The 21,703-nt window shown below is 40.1% G+C and overlaps 1 protein-coding gene across 1 annotated transcript in view; it reads left to right on the top strand.

Annotated features, from left to right (window-relative positions):
• TULP4 (TUB like protein 4) overlaps positions 1-21,703 on the top strand; it is a 233,672-nt gene that overhangs the window by 164,078 nt on the left and 47,891 nt on the right. The window lies entirely within an intron of this gene.

The raw sequence follows: 21,703 nt of genomic DNA, 5'->3' as shown, positions 1-21,703 counted from the left end.
AGCTCAGGGCCAATCTTCCTCAAGTGGAAAAGAGGAGGGTTGGCAACAGGTGTTAGCTCAGGGCCGATCTTCTTCACCAAAAAAATTGTTTTAAATATTTTGAAGAATAGAAAATTCACTGAAGAGACAATGATATAAACTTGGCTTGATAAACTTGGCATGTGTTTATAAATAGAACAATATTTGTAAGGTTTGGGAGACAAAACAAATTATATAAAATTGTGTAAATAGAAAATGTCAAAGAAAAAATATAAATATGGCTGGAAAAAAATGTCTGTGGATCCAAAGTTGATCAAGGGTAATGCAGCCATGAGGCTTTTGCAATTACTAGTGAAGGGGAGGAAGACCATCCTCTACCCGCTCTGAGTCCTTTCTGGCTGGGCTACAAATTAAATTGACATGAGATCAAATAGCAGGAGAAAATCAAATAAAGCTTTATAACGTGTACATCGGAGAGACCCAGGAAAACTGAGTGTCTCTCCAAATGGCAGCGATTTTTACCTTAAATAGCATATTCAGGTAAACAAAGGAGGATGTTGGGGGTGGGGGGAGTCAGTTATGGGAGATTACCAGAAAAGCACAGTAAACAAGAGTAAGGTTAATATGCAGATTTAAGCCCTCACCTTCTGCACTGATAAGAGTTTCTAGAGATAAGGTCATCCCCCCTTCTTCCTGGTTCAGAGAGGGAGATACCTTTACAAATGGAGATTTCCCTTGTAAAGGTAAATGTCTCTTACAAAGGATAACTTCAACTTTTACTTGGAATGGGCTTAGCAAGGACCCTCCCAGTCTATCCATACCCAGAGTTAAATTCTTTTAGGCAGTTAATGGGGGTGGGGGACAAAGTTCCTTTCAGAGAAAATAATCAAGACAGAGACACATATTTTGAAGTGACCAATTCTGATCCCCTGCACTAGGAAATGCCCAGCATCACAGCACCATGTGTAGGAAGAGAATGCTTAGTTCCTTCTATGTTCTCCGGAGGTGTGGGAGAATACCAGGCCTCTTGATAGAGGAAAGCACGTTGAGACATACACGTTCACAAATATCCATCCAGCAAGCTTTGAGTGAGCACGACATCAGTTCACTTTGAGAGCCTTTCCACTGGAAAAGGCTGTTGAGAACTTGAGATGCATTTCCATCAGGAAAGGTGGAGGTGCTGGCACATGCTCTGGTGTGTGTCTGGGCGTGAGCGCGGCTCTCCTAGGAGGATGATGAGCAGCTGGTGCGTGTGTGTCCACAGAGGACTGGACACAAGGAAAAAGCCGCAAACTCATGTCTGAAGAAGTTAGGGTAAAGGAGGAAGACTTCTGTGGTTACTGTTCTGAGGGAAACAGCATCCCTAAACCAACACAGGAAGAAAACTCTCCCTAGTTCCCGCCCTTCCTGAGAGAGACCCAGAAGGCTCCCAGGAGCATTCCTCTGCCAGGGGGACAGGAGCTCTGCAAAGAGCTGCTTCTCAGGCTGGTGGCTGTGTTCTTCCTCCTCCCCAGTGCCCCTTCTCTACCATAGCTCCTGCAACATGGCACATACAGAGTTGGGTTCATGAACCATTTTGGATTCATTTTGAGGCGATCTCAAGGCATTAAAGCTGTGTACACTGAGGGAAGTTAGCGACACCCATGTTCACACACTGTGTGGCCCTGGATCAAATATCGATACGTTTCGTCCAGAGGTTTGCAGGTTCCCCTCCGAGTCAGCAGTCCTTTCCACTGACCTCAGTCCTTGCTGTTTGGCCTTTCTTTCCAGTTCACCCTGGTTTCTGCTCAGGTTGACTTGTCTCTCTCCCCGGGTCCCCGGAGCCATGGAGCATCTTCTCTCTGGTTCTCGCTGCAGGTGAAGCCTGTTCTCGAAGCAGCTTCACTTTGCCTTTGCCCCACTCACACTGCTTGGCCCCTGCGGACGGTGTCTCCGATCCCAGTCCCCGCACCAGGCTTCGTGCTTTCTGGACTGCTGTCCCCAGCCACCAGGGAGGCCTCGATTGCCAAACGCAGTCCCTGTCCAGCCTTGTCTTGCCTCTTCCCGGCACCATCCTTCACGCCCTGCTCCTGGGAACGTTGCCCAGCTGCTGTCTTTGCTGACACCTCCGCCTCGGGCCCCTGCACTCCTTTCTTCTTCTGGTTCCACTGTTTATAGGGGTCCAACCTGGGGCCTTATCCCCTTTTTTCTATCCTTGGGGTGATTTCTCCCACTGCCACAGCTTGTCAGCTCCCACCTGTGCATTGTGGACTCTCCAGGATCTGGGCTGTGCTCATCTCTGCCTCTTGTCCTTCACACCAGTACTGGCTGCCTGGAGACCATCAGCCTAGACCTGCTCAGATCCCACCTGGTCCAAACGTCCCTTGTCGGTCTTCATCCTTGCCTTCCTCCTCTGTTGCGGATCACTTATGCCAAAAACTGGGAATTATGCTTGACTTTCCCTCTTCCTTATCTTCACCCTCCACTTAGTCACCAAGTCCTATTGATTCTGCTTCCTAAATATTTTTGTATCAGGGAGTATTTATTTATATTGAAAAGTTAAAGATGGTTGTGCTCAGACTAGCTTAAATGAAAGTATTTAAGGTTTCATCTACCTAGAATTCTGGAGTAGGGCTGGTTGATTTGGTGACTCTCAAGTTTTTCCCATCTCTCCTCTTCTTCAACTCTGTTCCCTGGCTGGTTCCTTCTGTCGTGTTCAGTGACTGCTTCTGCCACACTGGGCTCCCTCTTTCTTGGTTCATGTCCAGTGAGGGAATGAGTGGCTCTTCACATCTTGGAAGTTATTCAGAGATTTCCCTTTGCCAACAGCAGTGGCTTGCAAACTGTGTTCCTCAGGGAGTTTAGTACACTGCCTTCCTGGGGCAGGGGATGGAGTGGGGTTCAGGGAAGATGGGGCCAAGAACACCTAGACCCAATCCCAGGACAGCTCCACCTCTGTCTCTCTTAGATATAATACTGGGATTGTGTCTTAGGTTTTGTTTTGAGGGAAAATCTACAGGATAAACTCTTAACACATGAGGCCTTACATAGTCTGGTTCCTAACTTCCTTTGCTATTTAATTTTTGGTTTTTCACATCTGCCAGTACTGGTGTGGAGTCTTTCATTAGGGCTTGTTTGATTTAGGTGTTTTTTGTTTTTTCATTTTTTGGGCTATGTGGTTATCCCTCCTTTGGAAAGCAGTTCGAATGGGGATCGTAATATCTGAATTCTTCTTTACACTCAAATCCAAGAATGGTTTCTGAATGTGAATCATTGTCGGTTTCATCTTAATCCATGGTGTAGAAAATCCAACTTAGTGGGAATTATTAGATTTTAGGATACCCTACCAAGAAAATCTACGTGATTTCCTTAGATGAAAGTCTTTGAAAGATTACATGTTCCTATTTCCTGTCGTGTGTCCCTGTGGTGCTGCCGGAGGACAGCAGGATAGAATTGATGACATCTTCACAGACCGCATTGATGACATCTTCACAGACTGCCCACCCTAGGACTTATTTCATCTTTTCTTCCTGTGTCGTATCTGGCCCCTCTCTTTCCCTCTCTCCATCTCTTCTCTACAGTAATGAGAATCTTTATGCATCATGAGACAGCAGACTTTTCTGTGTTAATATGCTGAAATTTTCCTCTTTACCCTGTGTGCCTATGACTTATATTCATGATGAACGTCTATAATTACATTTAGGAAGTTTATAGCCACAAGAAGGAGACTTTAAGGCTCATTTCCTTTAATGAGGACACAAGTCAGTATTTAAAAAAAATCATAAAGACAAATGCTTGTTCTTCCTAAATTTTGGAAGTACTGATAATTAACTACTCCATAGAGTTTATCCAGGCGATTAAAGATGCAAACCATGATTAAATTATACAGTAGAGGGTATCGTGTGATGGTGACGAACTTAGAAGATGTATCAGGAGCACAATCCTATACAGTAGAGGAGAGAGAAGCAGAGCTGTAAAAACAAATTTTCTTCTCAAAAGTATTTATAGGTGCCATCCTACAAGTGAAAACCATGATTTCAGTAGATATATATTATGCTTGACCTTCAGTTATAATAAATAACCAGTGGTTTCTCCTTTGGAATGTTCTGTTAAGAAAAAAATATTTGTCACATAGTTGGAATATTTAAGCATTTGCTACAGAAGTTAGTAGTCCTCATGGAATACAGGTATACTTCACTTTATATAGTAGATTAAAAATGTAGGTGAATTGAGTTTTTGTAATCGTGATTATATTTTAAATATCCACATGAGAGTATTTAAAAGAATATTCTGTAGAAATTACCCTTGTTTAGAAGATAGTTGTTTGGTGTGAAATGAGAATTCTTCACCTAATAGATCTTTTTGCTAAAAGTCCACACTTTAGTTTTCCGTGAGTAGAGATAATGTTTGTTTACAAAAACTAAAACATTTTTTAAATAGAGGAGGTCTTAAATACTTAAATAGGCCTAATATTTTCTTAGGCGCCTTAAACCATGATTTCAAATAAGATAGGAAGAGTCTAGATGGGTACATATTAAATAACCATTTCTGTTTTTCAGGTCTTGGCACATGCAGGTGTAAGTGGGGGTGGCATCTCTTTCCATAGCCTCCATTCTTGTGTTTTATTGTTTTCTTGTTTTGTGTTTTTTAACACAGAAAGAGGGAAAGTTTGGGGCCGGCCCAGCATGCTCCGCTTCAGCGGCCCGGGGTTCGCTGGTTCGGATCCTGGGTGTGGACCTACGCACCACTCAGCAGGCCATGCTGGGGTGGTGTCCCACATAGAGCAACTAGAAGGATGTACAGCTATGACATACAACTATCTACTGGGGCTTTGGGGAGAAAATACAGGAAAAAAGGAGGAAGATTGGCAACAGATGTTAGCTTAGGGCCACGCTTCCTCAAAAAAAAAAAAAAAGAGGGAAGTTTATTCTTTTTACTTTTGGATACAAAAGGTAGGTCCCAAGCTTCTTCTCATCAGCTGAAAGGAGGTTTTTTACAAAATGTGATCTGATTTTTTCCTGCCTGGTCTGATGTCTGGTGTCTGCTGATACGATCAGTGGTGTTTGTACAACAGCTTTAAATCCTGTTGGTGCCATGATGGGGACAACAACAAGAAAAATCACTAAAAGTACCTATTGTACCTCTGTGACTTCTATGAAATGAAAGCTGTTTTTATGTCCATACTTTGCAAAAACTATGTTCTTAATTTCCCATTTGGAGTGGAGTTGTGTCAGGGCTTGAGTAGTTAGTATAGCAGGATTATTAATGGGGATGTTTCAGTGCAGGATTTTTAGTTCATTTAGTTAAAATAATTAAAAATATTTTTAAAAATCATTACTGTACAATATCTTTTCATCGATATGAATTGATGAAAAATGAACTATCATAGATACTCATATACACTTAAAGTTTTAACACATTAGTTGAAAAGAATAATTATTTACTTTTTAAATATAAGGTTATGATTGAAGTACCAACATAGAACTCAAGGAGATTTGCTAACTCCTTAAAAGTATTCCAAGTAATAAATGATTCTGTAGGGTTTTTTTTAATTATATAATTTTTTAAACTTTGATTATAAAAAAATTGAGTAACATAGCAAAAATCAGTAGAATAAAGAACCCATACATTTTGCCACATTTGCTTTTTTATCTCTTTATTTTTTTTTTCTTTGCTGTATTTAGGGCAAATCCCAGATAGTGTGTCTTTGCACCCAGACGTACTTCAATATAACTCTTCAAAATGTGGCATTTGCTTCCATAACCACAGTGCCATTATCACACCACTTCTTTTCTTCTTTGAAGGAAGTTCTTGTCAGATAAAAGTAAATAATTTGTCTGAGACTCGGATTAGCAGAGGGCTTTCAAGGAGGATGTCTGTTGGATCAGAGGAGATGGGTATTCATTCCCAGGTTTTTTTTTGGTCTTGTGCTGTAAGATAGGAAATGATTTATGTAGGAAACTTTTAAAAAGTGATGTAACTCTTTGCTTGCTCAGCTAAAAATGTGATGTTGCCACCACAGTTTTATAAGTGAAAAGTAATTTACTGATATTTGACATACAGGTAATGACTACCACATTGATGGACGTACTGTCTGATAGAAAAAAGTCAGGCTTTACAAAACCAAGATAAAAAGAGTCACAATTTATTATTTGCATGGAGTTTTTTATTCGCTATAAGAACACATTTCCCTCTGTTGGCCCTTTAAGTGCTGGGTTATGGGGTGACTCAGCCAACTGCCCCCACAGTGCTGCTCTCACCTCCCTCAGTGAGCCTGCACCTCGTCCTTTAAGGTAGTAATTATTGTGTAGGTTTTAGCTTCCCTGGAAGGACTTGAAAGCCATTGTGCTCAATACAACAAGAAAATAACATGGAAATCTCTCTCACACAAGTTCTTGTACTCACTGTTTATTATTATTATTTTTTAATCCACAAACTCACTAGAGTAACACCTCACTGATCCATTCTTATGGTGGAGACCCTCAATGATGAGTGAACTGTCAGTAGGTTAAAGGACCTATGGAGTAGAGCTCCTGCCTAGTGACTCATGGGAACACAGCTTTGAAATTAGATTTAATCTAAACCAACAGAAAGAGTGATTATCTTCCCTCCATCCCCATTAGATTTTCCCATCACTTTTTAGTAGTGCATGTAATGCAAAAGGGAAGCCCATCTTTATTTTAAGCCCTTAACTGAACGTATATAGGAATGATTCTTGCCACAGTAGGCAAGGGGGATGTAAGTAACAATTAAGGAAATTAATGGAAACATACTCAGGAAAGGAAGGCAGGAGATGGCCTCCCACCATTCCTAGCTATCTTTATACAACTATTGATATTGTTCAGGTGTTTTTTAGATTTTTCTTTTATTTGCATTCTGGAAATTCTGTTGAGCTCTTCATAGAAGAGAACAGATTTCTTTAGCAAAAACAGGTGCAGCTGCTGTGTTTGTACTTTCTTTTATTTTCTTTTGTTGATGTTTTGGTTGACTGAGAGTGGCAATTAAGACGTTTAAAAATTAAATTGCTCTTTGTTATCTCTGGACTCAGATCATTGATGAATTGCTGTATCAAACACTCAGTATAGATAAATTATAAAATATGATAAATAAAAATCTTTCTTGAAGTTTACATTTAACAATATAGTTTAAGAATGAAAGATGGGAGACAGTTATTCATACACACTGGCTGTTACAACATACACCTTCTAAAGAATATGTTGAGCAGGAGTAACATCAGCCAGATGGTGAAATAGCAAGCCATGGACCCTCCTTTCCCTAACAGACACACCAAGTCAACAGTACACAGACCAGTTCCCTTTGTGAGAAATCCAGAAACTAGTTGAGAGGCTCCTGCACTCCAGGCAAATGTGAAACCAGCCACATCAAAGCTGGTAGGAAAATTTGAGATATCCTCTTGCCATAATCACTACCCCTGGCAAAGCACCATATGATTGGGAGAAAACTTCCGGCTCCCAGCCTCTCCCTGGGAATGGAAGGAAAGAACTGGACAATACATCCAACATCCTCATGTTTTTCTGGATTTGGCCTTCGGCACTGGTTTCTGTCTCTTCTGTCTCTCCTGTCTCAAAGGAGTGGTGGGATGCCTGAGGGTCACTAAGAACAAAGATGGTGGTTTGAACTAGCATGGTAGCACTTAACACAGCCCTTCTCCCCAGCCCAAAGCAGAGTGAGCTGGTGAAAAACCCCAGATCCCAGCTTCTACCTGGGGAGGGAAGGAGTTCGACCATATCCAATGTTCCCAATTTTATGGGGGCTGCCTGAGGGACTGGCTTTTGTCTCAGAGCACTGACAGGACCCGGCATACTCTAGACACCTGGGGGTTACTAAGAACAAAGACAGTGGTTTGGACTAGCACAATGATTTGAGAGGCCTCCAGAATCTCTGAACAGGCTGATTAACGAGGGTCTTCTTTTATACAAGGTCAGTCCATGAGGACTGGGAGAGGTGACTGTTTTGTCTAAGGCACAGACAGCAACACAGAGAGTCAAGGAAAATGAAGAAACAAGAAAATATGTCCCAAACAAGGGACAAGATAAGTCTCCAGAAACTGACCCCAATGAAATGGAGATTATAAGATTTGCCTGACAGAGAATTCAAAATAGCAGTCATAAAGATGCTATACCAGGTCAGGGGAACAATGCATGAACAATGTGAGAATTTCAACATAGAGATAGAAAATTTTTTTAAAAATCAGAAATTATGGAGCTGAAGAATACAAAATGAAAAAATTCACTAGAGGATTTCAGCATCAGATTAGATCAAGCAGAAGAAAGAATCAGTGAACTCGAAGACAGGCCACTGGAAATTATCCAGTCAGAGGAGCAAAAAGAAAAAAGTGAGACAGAGTGAAGAAAGCTTCAGGGACTTGTGGAACACCCTCAAGTGGACCAGTATATGCATTATGGGAATCCCAGAAGGAGAAGAGAGAGAAAGGAGCAGAAAGCTTACTCAAAGAAAGAATGGCCAAAAACTTCCCAAATTTGGGGAAGGAAATGGACATCCAGATCCAGAAATCCCAATGGAGCCCAAATAAGGTGAACTTAAAGAAATCCACACTGAGATACATAATAATCTAACTGTTAAAAGTCAAAGTCAAAGAGAATTTTAAAAGCAGCAAGAAAAAAGTGACTTATCTCATACTAAGGAACCCCTGTAAGACTATCAGCAGATTTTTTTGGCAGAAACCTTGCAGCGCAGAAAGGGGTGTGATGATTTATTCAAAGTGCTGAATGAAAAAACTGCCAACCAAGAATTTTGTACCCAGGAAAACTGTCCTTCAAAAATAAAGGAGAGAGAAAGACTTTCCCAGACACACAAAAGTTGAGGTAGTTCATCACCACTAGACCTGCCTTAAAAAAAAAGTGCTAGAAGGAGTTCTTTAAGTTGAAATGAAAGGATGCTATTTATAATAGCCAAGACATGGAAACAACCTAAGTGTTCATCAATGGATGGATGGATGAAGAAGTTGTGGTGTATATATACAAAGGAATATTATTTAGCCATTAAAAATGAGGAAAACCTACTATTTGCAACAACATGAATGGACCTTGAAGGCATTATGCTAAGTGAAATGTCAGACAGAGAAAGACAAACATTGTATGATCTCACTTATATATGGAATCTAAACAAAAAACAAACTCATAGAAAAAGAGATCAGTCTTGTGGTTACCAGAGGTGGAGGGTGGGACGAGGGAAAATTGGAGGAAAGTGGTCAAAAGATACAAACCTCCAGTTATAGATAAATAAGTGCTAGGGAAGTAATGTACAACATGATGACTATAGTTAACTCTCCTGTATGATGTATAGGGAAAGTTGTTAAGAGAGTTAATTCTAGGAGTTCTCATCACAAGGAGAAAATGTTTCCTTTTTCCTTTTCTTTTTATTGTATGTATATAAGATGATCGATGTTAGCTGAACCTATGGTGGTAATCATTTCACAATATATGTAAATCAAACTATCATGCTGTACACCTTAAACTTATGCAGTGATATATGTCAATTATTTCTCAATAAAATGGGGGGGAAAAAGAAATGAAGAGATGCTAAGCCATAGTATGAAAATACAAAACTCACTGATAAAGTAAATATATAGACAAATGCAGAATACTTTGTTATTGTAATAGTGATGGGTAAGTCACTTTTAATTTTAGTATAAAAGTCAAAATCAAGAATATTAAAAATAAGTATAAAAACATGAATGGATGCACGATATAAAAACATATAAATTGTGACATCAGTAACATAAAATTTCAGTGGGGAAAAGTAAGAGAGTAGGTTTTGTATGCAACTGAAGTTATGTTGTTATGAGTTTAAAATACACTGCTATAGCTAAAAGTTGTTTTATATGAGCCCCATGGTAACCACAAGAAAATACTTATGGAAGATACACAAGAGAGAAAGGAATCAAAATACCTAAGATACACAAGAGAGAAAGGAATCAAAGCATATGAATACCAAAAATCAGTGAAACACAAAGGAAGACAGCAGGAAAGGAAAAGAGGGACAAAAGAACTACAAGACTGACAGAAAACAATTAACAAAATAGCAATAGTAAGTCCTTTCCTATCAATAATACTTTAAATGTAAATGAATTAAACTCTCCAGTCAAAAGACACAGAGTAGCTGAATGGGTTAAAAAAACAAGATCCAACTATATGTTGCCTACAAGAGACTCACTTTAGCTTTAAGATCATATAAAGGCTGAAAATGAAAGGATGGAAAAAGATATTGAATGCAAATGATAGCCAAAAGAGAACAAGGCTGACTATATTTATATCAGACAAAAGACACTTTAAGTCAAAAACTGTCAGAAGAAACAAAGACATTATATACCAGTCAAATGGTCAATTCACCAGGAAGATATATATGTAATAATTATAAATATGTATGCATGCATCAGAGCACCTAAATATATAAAACACTAATATATAAAGCAAACATTGACAGAACTGAAGGGAGAAATAGACAGCAATACAGTAATGGTAGGAGACTTCAATACCCGCCTTTCAATAATGAATAGAACATCCAGACAGAAAATCCATAAGGAAATAGTGGACTTGAACAGCACTATAAACCAAATGAACCTAACAGGTCTATATAGAACATTCCACCCAACAGAGGCAGAATATACATTCTTCTCAAGTGCACAAAGAAAATTCTCCAGGATGGATCTCATGTTGGGTTACAAAGCAAGTCTTAACAACTTTAAGAAGATTGAATCATCTTTTTCAATCACAGTGGAATGAAAGTAGAAATGAATAGCAGAAGGAATACTGGAAAATCCACAAATATGTGGAAATTAAAGAACACATTCTTGATTAACCAAAGGGTAAAAGAAGAAATCAAGAGGGAAATTAGAAGATACCTTGAGACAAATGAAAACTAAAACATAACATACCAAAACATATGGGTTGCAGCAAAAGCAGGACTAAGAGGAGTGTATAGCAATAAATACCTATAATAAAAAAAAGAAAAAGGATCTCAAATAAATAATCTACCTATACATGTCAAGGAACCATAAAAAGAAGAACAAACTTAGCCCAAAGTTAGCAGAAGGAAGGAAATAGTAAAGATTAGAGCAATAAGAAAACAAAATGGAAAATTCAACCAAACTAAGAGTTAGTTTTTTGAAAAGATCAACAAAATTGACAAACCTTTAGCTAGAGTGACAAAAAAAAGAGAGATGAAGCAAATAAATAAAATCAGGAATGAAAGAGGAGACATTGTAACTGATGTCACAGAAATAAAAAGGATGATTAGAGACCACTATAAACAATAATATCCAACAAATTGGATAACCTAGAAGAAATGGATAAATTCCTAGAAACATACAACCTGCTAAGACTGAATCATGAAGAAATAGAAAATCTGAACAGACCATAACCAGTAAGGAGATTGAATCAGTAATCAAAAACCTCCCAACGAAGAAAATGTCAGGACCAGATGGCTTCACTAGTGAATTCTGCCAAACATTTAAAGAATTAAGACCATTCCTTCTCAGTCTCTTCCAAAAGCTTGAAGAGGAGGGAACACTTCCAAATTCATTTTGTGAGGCCAGCATTAATCTGATACCAAAGCCAGGCAAAGACAATATAAGAAAAAAATTATAGTCCAGTGTCCCTGATGAACATAGGTACAAAAATCCTCAAATAAATACAGTCATGCCACATAATGTTTTGGTCAATGACAGACTGCATATATGACAATGATCCCATAAGGTTATTATCCCATTAAGATGATGGAGGTGAAAAATTCCTATTGCCTAGTGACGTCGTTGCTGTCATAACGTCATAGTGCAACGCATTTCTCATGCGTTTGTGGTGATGTGGGTGTAAACAGACCTCAGGTTCTTCCGGAGGTATTCCAGAAGAAGGTATTTTTATCATAGGAGATGACAGCCCCTTGTGTGTTATTGCCTCTGAAGACCTTCCAGTGGGACAAGATGCGGAGGTGGAAGACAGTGATACTGATGATCCTGACCCTGTGTGGGCGTGGGCTAATGTATATATTTGTGTCTCAGTTTTTAAAAAAAAGTTTAAAAAGTAAAAAAATAAAAATTTTTAAAAATAGGAAAAGGCCTATAAAATAGGGACATGAAAGAAAATATTTTTGTACAGCTGCATAATGTGTTTGTATCTTAAGCTAAGTGTTACTACAAAAGAGTCAAAAAGTTCAAAATAAAAAGTTTATGATGTAAAAAAGTTGCAGTAAGCTAAGGTTAATTTATTATTGAAGAAAGAAAAATATTTTTTATAAATTGAGCCTAAGTACAATGTTTATAAAGTCTACAGGAGTGTACACTAATGTCCTAGGCCTTCACATTCACTCACCACTCACTCACTGACTCACCCAGAGCAGCTTCCAGTCCTGCAGCCTCCATTCATGGTAAGTGCCCTATACAGGTGTACCATTTTTTAATCTTTTATATTGTATTTTTTTACTGTACTTTTTCTGTGTTTAGATATACAAGTACTTAGCGTTGTGTTACAGTTTCCTATGGTATTCAGTATAGTAACATGCTGTACAGGTTTGTAGCCTAGGAGCAATAGGCTATACCATATAGCCTACGTGTGTAGTAGGCTGTACCATCTAGGTTTGTGTAAATACATGCTGTGATATTTGCACAATAAAGAAATCACCTAACAATGCATTTCTCAGAATGTATCCCCATTGTTAAGCGACACACGACCGTACTAGTAAACCAAGTTCAACAGCACTTTAAAAGGATCATACACAATAATCAAGTGGGATTTATCCGTAGGATGCAAGAATGTTGAACAGTGTAGGAAAATCAATTATTGTGATACACTATATTAACAGACTATTGAATAATAGTGACATGATCATCTCAATAGAAGCAGAAAAAGCATTAGACAAAATTCAACACACCTTCATGATAAAAACTCTCAACAAATTAGAAATAGAAGGAAATTGCTTCAACATAGTAAAGGCAATATATAAAAATCCCACAGCTAATATCATACTCAATGGTGAAAAACTAAAAACTTTTCCTGTATGATTAGGAACAAGATGAGGATGCCTGCTCTCTCCACTTTTATTCAACGTAGTACTGGAATTCTTAGAGCAATAAGGCAAGAAAAAGAAATAAAAGACATTAAAATAGGAAAGGAAGAAATAAAATTATCTCGGTTTACAAATGACATGATCTTAGAAAACCTTCAAAAGTACACACACATGCAGTTAAAATAAATGAATTCAGTAAAGTTGCAGGATACAAAATCAATATACAAAAATCACTTGTGTTTCTATACACTAGCAATGAACTGTCTGAAAAGGAAGGTAAGAAAATCCCACTTATAATAGCATCAAAAAGAATAAAATAATTAGGAATAAACTTAACAAGGAGATGAAAGACTTTTACACTGAAAACTAGAAAACGTTGATGAAAGAAATTGAAGAAGACACAAATAAATGGAAAAACGTCCCATGTTCATGGATTGGAAGACTTAGGACCAGCCCCATGGCTTAGCGGTTAAGTGTGCACGCTCCGCTGCTGGCGGCCTGGGTTCGGATCCCGGGCACGCACCAACACACCACTTCTCCATCCATGCTGAGGCCGCGTCCCACATACAGCAGCTGGAAGGAAGTGCAACTATGACATATAACTATCCACTGGGGCTCTGGGGAAAAAAAGGAGGAGGCTTGACAATATTAGCTCAGAGCCAGTCTTCCTCAGCAACAAGAGGAGGATTGGCGTGGATGTTAGCTCAGGGCTGATCTTCCTCACACACACACAAAAAAGGAAGACTTAATATTATTAAAATGTCCATATTACTCAAAGTGATCTACAGATTCAGTGCAATCCATATTAAAATCCCAATAGCTTTTTTAAAGAAATAGAAGAAAACAATCCTAAAATTTAAATGAAACCACAAAGGACCTGGAATAGCCAAAACAATCTTGAGAAAGAATAAAGCTGGAAGAATCACATGTCCTGATTTCAAAATATATTACAAAGCTGCACTAAATAAAACAGTGTGGTATTGGCATAAATACAGACATAGAAACCAGTGGAACAGAATAGAGAAGCCAGAAATTAACCCATGCATATATAGTCAAATGGCCTTCAACAACGGTGCCAAGAATACTCAATGAGGAAACAATAGTCTCTTCAACAAATGGTGCCAGGAAAACTGATATCCACATGCAAAAGGATGAAATTGGACCCTTGTCTCTTACACCATATACAAAAATCAACTCAAAATGGATTAAAGATTTAAACACAATAAAACTCCTGGAGGGAAACATAGGGGAAAACTTCATGACATTTGTCTTGGCAATGATTTCTTGGATATGACACCAAAGGCATAGGCAACAAAAGCAAAACTAGACAAGTAGGAGTATATCAAACTAAAAAGTTTCTGCACAGCACAGAAAACAATTAACAGTGAAAAGTCAACCTATGGAAATATTTGCAAACCATATATCTGATAAGCAGTTAATATCCAAAATAAATAAGGAGCTGCTTCAACTCAATAGCAAAAAACAAAAAACGCAAATAACCGGATTTAAAAATGGGCAAAGGATTCGAATAGACAGTTCTCCAAAGAAGACGTACAGTGACCATCAAGTACATGAAAGATGCTCAACATCACGAATCATCAGAGAAATGCAAATCAAAGTCACAATCAGATATCACCTCAAATCTGTCAAGATGGCTATTATCAAAAACACAAAAGATAACTTGGCTTGGTGAGGATGTGGAGAAATTGGAACCCTTGTACACTCTTGATAGAATGTAAAATATTCCAACCATGATGGAAAATAATATGGAGGTTTCTCAAAAAATTAGAAATAGAAATACCATATGATCCAGCAATCCCACTCTTGGGTAATTACCCAGAAGAGTTGAAAGCAGGGTGTTAAAGAGATATTTGCACAACCATGTTCATTGCAGCATTATTGACAATAGCCGAGATGTGGAAACAACCTAAATGTCCGGCAATGGATGAATGGATAGAGAAAATGTGCTGTATACATACAACGAAATACTATCCAGCCTTCAAAAAGAAGGCTGAGTCATACATGAATGAACTTTGAGGACATTATGCTAAGTGAAATAATCCAATTGCTGAAGGCCAAATACTGCATGATCTCACTTATACGAGGTATCTAATATAATCAAACTCGTAGAAGCAGAGAGTACAATAGTGGTTGCCCTGGGATGGGGGGAGAGGAAAATGGGGAGTTGCTGGTCAATGTGTATGAAGTGTCAGTTATGTGAGATGAGTAAGTTCTGCAGATCTGCTGTACAACAGTGTGTCTGTAGTTAACAATACTATATTGTTCACTTAAAAGTTTGCTAAGAGTGTAGATCTCATGGTAAATGTTCTTACCACAAAAATTATATATTGGGGGTCTAAATTTATTTTAAAGTCAGTTTCTTGTTAATTTAGTGTTATATTGTCCATATTCTATTACTATGCCTGTGTTAATGCCACAGCGTGATAATGGCCTTGGTTTTGATGCAGAGTGCTTGCGTGCACGCATGTTTGTCTAGATGGCTGAGCTACAAAACTGAACTTCTTGGGGTTCCCTGTGGCATTCCTGAACTGCGAATGTGTTGCTGCTCTGACAGCCCTACGCTTGACAATGAATACATCTTTGTGTCACGTTAGGGGGAGGTGATATGTCTGCCACTACCAGCGACAGACACTCTCCTGATGAAATTCTAGGCAGGCCCTGCTGAGCCCTCTTCTCCACTAGGCCTCAACCTTGGCCTATAAAACTAGATTCTTATCACAAATGATTTCATTCTCTCTCTCTCTCTCTCTCTCACACACACACACACACACACACACACACACACAGATGCTCTAAGAGATTTGCACAAGCACGAGCATAGTTACTCTCAACTCAAGCTGTGTCCCTGAGAATAACTCCAGCCCCCTTACATTCTTGCCTGGGAAGCCTCAAGGCTGCCAAAAGAGTTTACTGTTTTTTCCAGATAACACCTGACAGTAGGGCTCCTGTCTCCCAATCTCTGTGCGTTGGTAGGACCCTAACTTGGATAAGCACCAGTTGGCAAACCCAGATGACCTAGTCACATTGACAAACCCTGCTTCCTGCTTTTTGTAGGTTTCCACTTCCCTGACTGTGCTGGATCCCGCCCCCCCACCTCCTTCCCTACTCTCCCATTCTCCCTGTAAAACGCCCGGTCACCTCTGCACACATGGAAGTTGAGTTCAGTTCATGCTGTAGTCATTATTGGTTAAAATCCATCCCTTCCTCTTTAACTAGTGTCCAGCTGTGTTTATCTTTGACTCCAGCCGCAGGTGCTGTTGCATCTGCTCCTGTCACTGAGCCCCAACAGCCCCTACAGAGTCAGGGGCTTTTTCTCACCTCAGACCACGAAATCGTTTCCTCTTAGCCCTTTTGTTGAAGAAGTTTCTTAGTAGCCACAGGGAGAAGTTACTATTCTCAGAGAAATATATTTAGATATATTTTAAAGATTTGGAGCATTTTGAAACAGGAAAGGATTTGAGAGCTCATCTCACAAAACTCTTTTAGCTGACAGAGGAGACCAGCTCTCAGGGAGGTAAATGACCAATTCAAAGTTACATAATTAGTTAGGAATCAAAAAAGAACCAGACCCCCAGCCAGCTGACTACCAGTCCCGACTCCTTTGCAAAGGAAAGGATGTTTCTGCAACAGGTTTAGACTGTCTACACCAACCAGGCTAAGCAGATTCCAGCATCACTCAGCATCTCCCACCCAAATTAAAGGTGCTCATTCACCCCCAAGGACCGCATGATGAGTGGCTACCCTGGGCATTTCGCCATGCTCCAAAGGCCTGATAGAGGGCTGTGTTCCTGAAACATTTCTTTCAACCTCCTTCAGTGTATACTAAAGTATATTTTTAATAGTATCTTCACATGATATAAATTCTAAATGTTCAAAAGGCTATGTGATACAAAGGCCCCTTTCTTCCACTGTCCCAAGCCACCCAGTTCTGTTGTCTAGAGCTCAGTGGTGTTTCCAGCTACTTGTGTAGCGTTCTGGAGATACCCTAGTTAAATGCATTTTTTAATTAGCCGTTTAGTCAAACTATTCCCCTCCACCCCCAGAAATCACTGTGTAGGTGTCTTAGAAGGGTAAGTGAACTTTAAAATAGAACCTGAAAGATTTGGGGAAGAATGTTCTAGCAATGGGAATTATTTAACATTAAATTCGATGCCTGAGGCAGATAGAATATCTCTTTCTCTGAAAATCTTTAAACATAGGATAGTCTCTCATCTTTCTGGGTTAGTTTATAAGTGATCTTTTCTGCAGTGAAGAGATGAAGTGACTTCAAAATTACATATTTAGTCCAAGATGCAAATTTTTTATTGTAGATACTCTGGGTGAGATTACTTCCTCATATTTATCAGAATAAGTTTGAAAATACCTATTTTAGAAATAATTATTATAGTCAACTGTGAAATTACATTTCATCTTGTTTTTTAAACCAGGAAATATTCTGTTAATCGAGCAGTTCTGTCATTTACAACTGTCTGATTTCAGTGACTCTGTTCTTTAGTTGCAAGATATTCAAATCTGGCCTTGAAGCACATTAGAAGGCTAGAGTTCTGAAACCCAACAGGGAAATCTTCATAAAATAAAATTGTACTTCAGTGGCACCTCAGAACAGAAGGTTCCTTCCAAAGAGTAAGGGGACATCACAGCTTGTCCCTTCATTCCTCTCTCCATAGTGGCACATTTAACTGTTTGCCACCAGCGAGGCTGAGGTTACTAGTAGGAATTTGTCATCACTTTGTTACCTACTCCCCCAGCTTTAAAATCACAAAAGCAAATAAATGGGAAAAAAGTCAACTCCTTCTGGAACTAGTTCCAATACTACTAAACTGTACTACGAAAGAAGTGACCATTTATAGAAGCATGTATTTTTATAGTTGAAATTTCCTAATATGGTCTTTATTCAAGAATATTGATGAGTACCAGTCTCCAAAGATAAAGTTAGTAATGAGATATCATCACTGTTTGCAAAACATAAATCTTTTGAATGATTTTGTATCCTCTTCCTGCCCCCTTTGGCTTATGGCTTGGTTCAGTCAAATTACTGGTAATAATTATATTTTAAAATAATTGCATCTAAAGTAGTTTAGAATGGAGTACATTGAAATGAAGAGATTATATGTGGATACTATAATTATTTAAAAATTGTGTTATTATTAAACACTGCCCTGCAATAAGTATTTTCAAGTTTGGAAAATAAATTGAACCAAGAGACAGCCATTGACTGGTATGGCCTGAGGACCCACAGGCTTCACCAGCTTGTTTGCTTCTTGGTATACACATTACAGAGGGAGCATCATCCTTGCCCATACGTGAAGCCTGCAATCCACCAGAGAAAACAGCAAGAAAAATATGAGACAGAAATTTACATCCTCCATAGTTGAAAGTGTCTTGGAGACCAGTTGTATGGGAGGAGCTAAGCCTTGGTTTATAGTTTAAAGAAGAAAGGAAAGAAGTTGTTGCTTCATTGTAGGAAAATTTGGGAAAAAGCCAAAACTTTGGGCAGAAATTCATTTACTAGTAGTCTCTGAGCATCCACGCATGACAAGCAGCATGTGAGAACTGGGCGTGAGGACCTGCTTTTGAGAAGCTCGTGATTTAGTGGGAAAGACAGACATACAAAAGCAGCGAATTTAGAGTGCTGTGGAGGTCACGATTAGAGTGAGATCAGTTCTGTGTGGTGCGTCCCAAAAGCTTTCACATGTGATGTCTGAGCACCTGTTATGTGCCAGACACTGTTCTGGACGTCGGAGATAAAACACAAGCCACAGTCTTTGCTGGAAGAAGACCAGGTTGTGTGTGTGTTGGTTGGGGAAGGACGAGATCGTGCATTTCCTCTGGGACACGTGGACGCAGAGGGCCTGCGACACGTCCAGGGGTGGGTGGCAGGTAGGCAGTTGCGTGTGTGAGTCTGGAGCCTAGGGGAGAGGCCTGGGCAGGGAGCCAGCGTGAATGGGGTCCTTGAGGCCCTGGACGTGACCGGATCTTGTAGAGAGAGAAGAGGAGACAGGGCCCGGGAAGGAGGAGTCGGCACGAATCTATGTAGAGCACCAGAGTTAGGGGGAGCAAGCAGCAAAGACTGATGCACTTGCCCGTGTGTCTATTCATTATTATTAGACTTTTCTGTCTTGCCCTCTTGAAGTCCGTGGCTCACATAAGCTTTCTCTCGTTGGAAGTGATTAGGCATGAAAAGAACTTGTAATGGAGGAGATTTTTAAAAATCTGATTGCATGCTGTATCAGTGTTCTTCAGTTATCTGTGACATACTTGTTCCGAAACCAAGTAAGTAACTTCCTCCATCATTGCTTGACAACTAGACTGTTCGTGCTGCTTTTTTCCTTCTCCCCAACCTTAACAGTGCGTTATCTTCCCAAGAGAGCTATAGTTGGAGTTGATTAATGGTGGGGAATTTGGGGGCTGATTTTTTTATTCTGTTTTGCTTTGGTGTGATGTTGAACAGTGATAACGCCTTAAATTACCAGTCCTTTATTCAGGAATTAGGTGTCTGCTGTTGTCTGGTATTTCTTCTTCTCTAAAATGGAAAATTGTATTACTCAAAAGATGCTTCACTGCAGAGGCATTACAAGTACTTACTGCCACATGTCATCTAACATGCAGGCCCTAGGGAGGTAGCAGAGAGCAGAGCAGACATGGTCCACGTCCTCAGAAGCTCACAGGCGAGCATGGGAGTCAGACAGCCATCAAATAATCCCACAGTAAAGACAGGAGAGTAATGTTGGTTATGCCGGTGGAGGACTGTAGGGTCATGTGAGAACCCATAGTGGGGCCGTCAGGGAACTGGTCTGGGACTGATGGATAGTAACCCCGAGTGCTCGTGAAGAATAATAGTTTGCTGTTGCCTGCTCATGAGCTGTCTCTTTTGAAAACAAAGGTCGTAAGTGATAAGATACCCCTTTCACCTAGCACCAAGGCACATAGCTGATCTTCAAAACACGCTTGAGCAAATGAGTGAGAAGAGAAGAAAAGCCCGCTTCCCAGGGACCTCCCCCATGACGTTCGCCTTACAGTGTGGTTCCCACACATCTTATTCTTTTGAAATATGTAAATTACACATTTCAGTTCAAGTTACGAGAAGTCATGTTCCGTGTTTATCGTATTGAAAACTGCCTACCAAGCTCGTTGGGCACCTGCCTCGTCCAGGGCTTCCGCGGGTCTGACCCGGTGCCCCAGTGTCTCCATCCCTGTGCCTGGGTCGCCTGAGGTCTTCGCGCGCTTACCAGTGGACACTTATTTCCTCTGTTGGCAGCCAAAAATTTAACTTTTCTAAAACGATTTTCACTTTGTTCCTAGTAGTTTGTCTGTGTTTCCTTTAAGTGGCATGCGGTAATGGATTCATCACTGTTCTAGGGAAAATTGTTTTAGCCTTTTTTTTAGTTTTCAGTCATTAAAATGTAGGTCATGTTTAAAGCAATATTTATAGACAATTGATTTATTTATATTTAAAACAGCTCTGGGGCCGGCCCGGTGGCGCAGGTGGTTAAGTGCGCGCGCTCTGCTGTGGCGGCCCAGGGTTTGCGGGTTCGGATCCTGGGCACGCACTGACGCACCAGTTGTCAGGCCATGCTGTGGTGGCGTCCCATACAAAGTGGAGGAAGACGGGCACAGATGTTAGCCCAGGGCCAGTCTTCCTCAGCAAAAAAAAAAAAAAGGAGGAGGATTGGCAGATGTTAGCACAGGGCTGATCTTCTTCACACACACAAAAAAAATAGATAAAACAGCTCTGTAAATTCTGTGAGCGTGAGCGTATTACTACTTAAATGGTATATATCTTCCCTTGCAATTAATCTGTCTTAATCATCAGCATTGATGTCCTAAAATTGCCTTTTGATTGTCACTGGCTTTAATTTATCCATTTAACAGTAAATATTGAGTGTCCACTGTGTACCCACAGCTCTGTTAGGTGCCGGGGGTACACCGTGGACAGTCTTTGCCCCAAGGAGCTTAACATCAAAATCTTAGAAGCAGAAAGAGGCAAGGATCTAAAAAGCTTTAAATAACTTTCCCTTTGTCTAAATCCTGGTCTTTCTAGTTAGATAGCCCTGGCTTCGCCACTTAGTGAATGGCTTTGTCAACTCGACCTCTCAAGTTGTTTCCGCGTCTGTAAAATGGAAATAATTCACATGGTTCTCACGATGAGTTGCTGATGGACAGACAAATCTCATTAGACACAAGAGATGCAGTTTTTAATGGCAACGGATGCAGAAACTACAGAGCCCACACACAATGCAGAAGATAACATGGCGTCTCCCTGTGGAGGTCCCTGTCAGGGACATCCAGCTGGGTGACTCCACCCATGGCAGGGAGGCCTCCCACAGCTGGGGGCTGCCCTCTGCCACTCTGATGGCGGGGGGTGAGCCCCCGTCCAGCATCGCCCTGCCTGCCTGTGCTGTGGCTCCGGCCGTGGGCCTGCCTGCCCACCACCACATTCCTGAGAGTGTGCTCGGGCCGGTGAAGTGGGGCAGTTCCCTAGGAGAGCCCTCAGCACACCAAGGCGTCAGGCCCCTCTGAGCTCCATACCAGTGATGCTGGGACTTAACTCCAGGATTATTTTGACAGTTAATAAGGTAAAGCTGTTGGTATAGTGCTTAGCACACATTAAACACTCAATGAATGTATTAATACCGTTAATACGTTATGACATAATACATTAATAGCATTTTTCTCAGTG

Source organism: Ceratotherium simum, chromosome 38 (genome assembly GCF_057802395.1).
Source record: "Ceratotherium simum simum isolate JZ-2026a chromosome 38, ASM5780239v1, whole genome shotgun sequence".
Classification (NCBI taxonomy): domain Eukaryota; kingdom Metazoa; phylum Chordata; class Mammalia; order Perissodactyla; family Rhinocerotidae; genus Ceratotherium; species Ceratotherium simum.
Note: the sequence above shows the minus strand (reverse complement) of the source record. Positions and strands in the feature narration are given on the sequence as shown.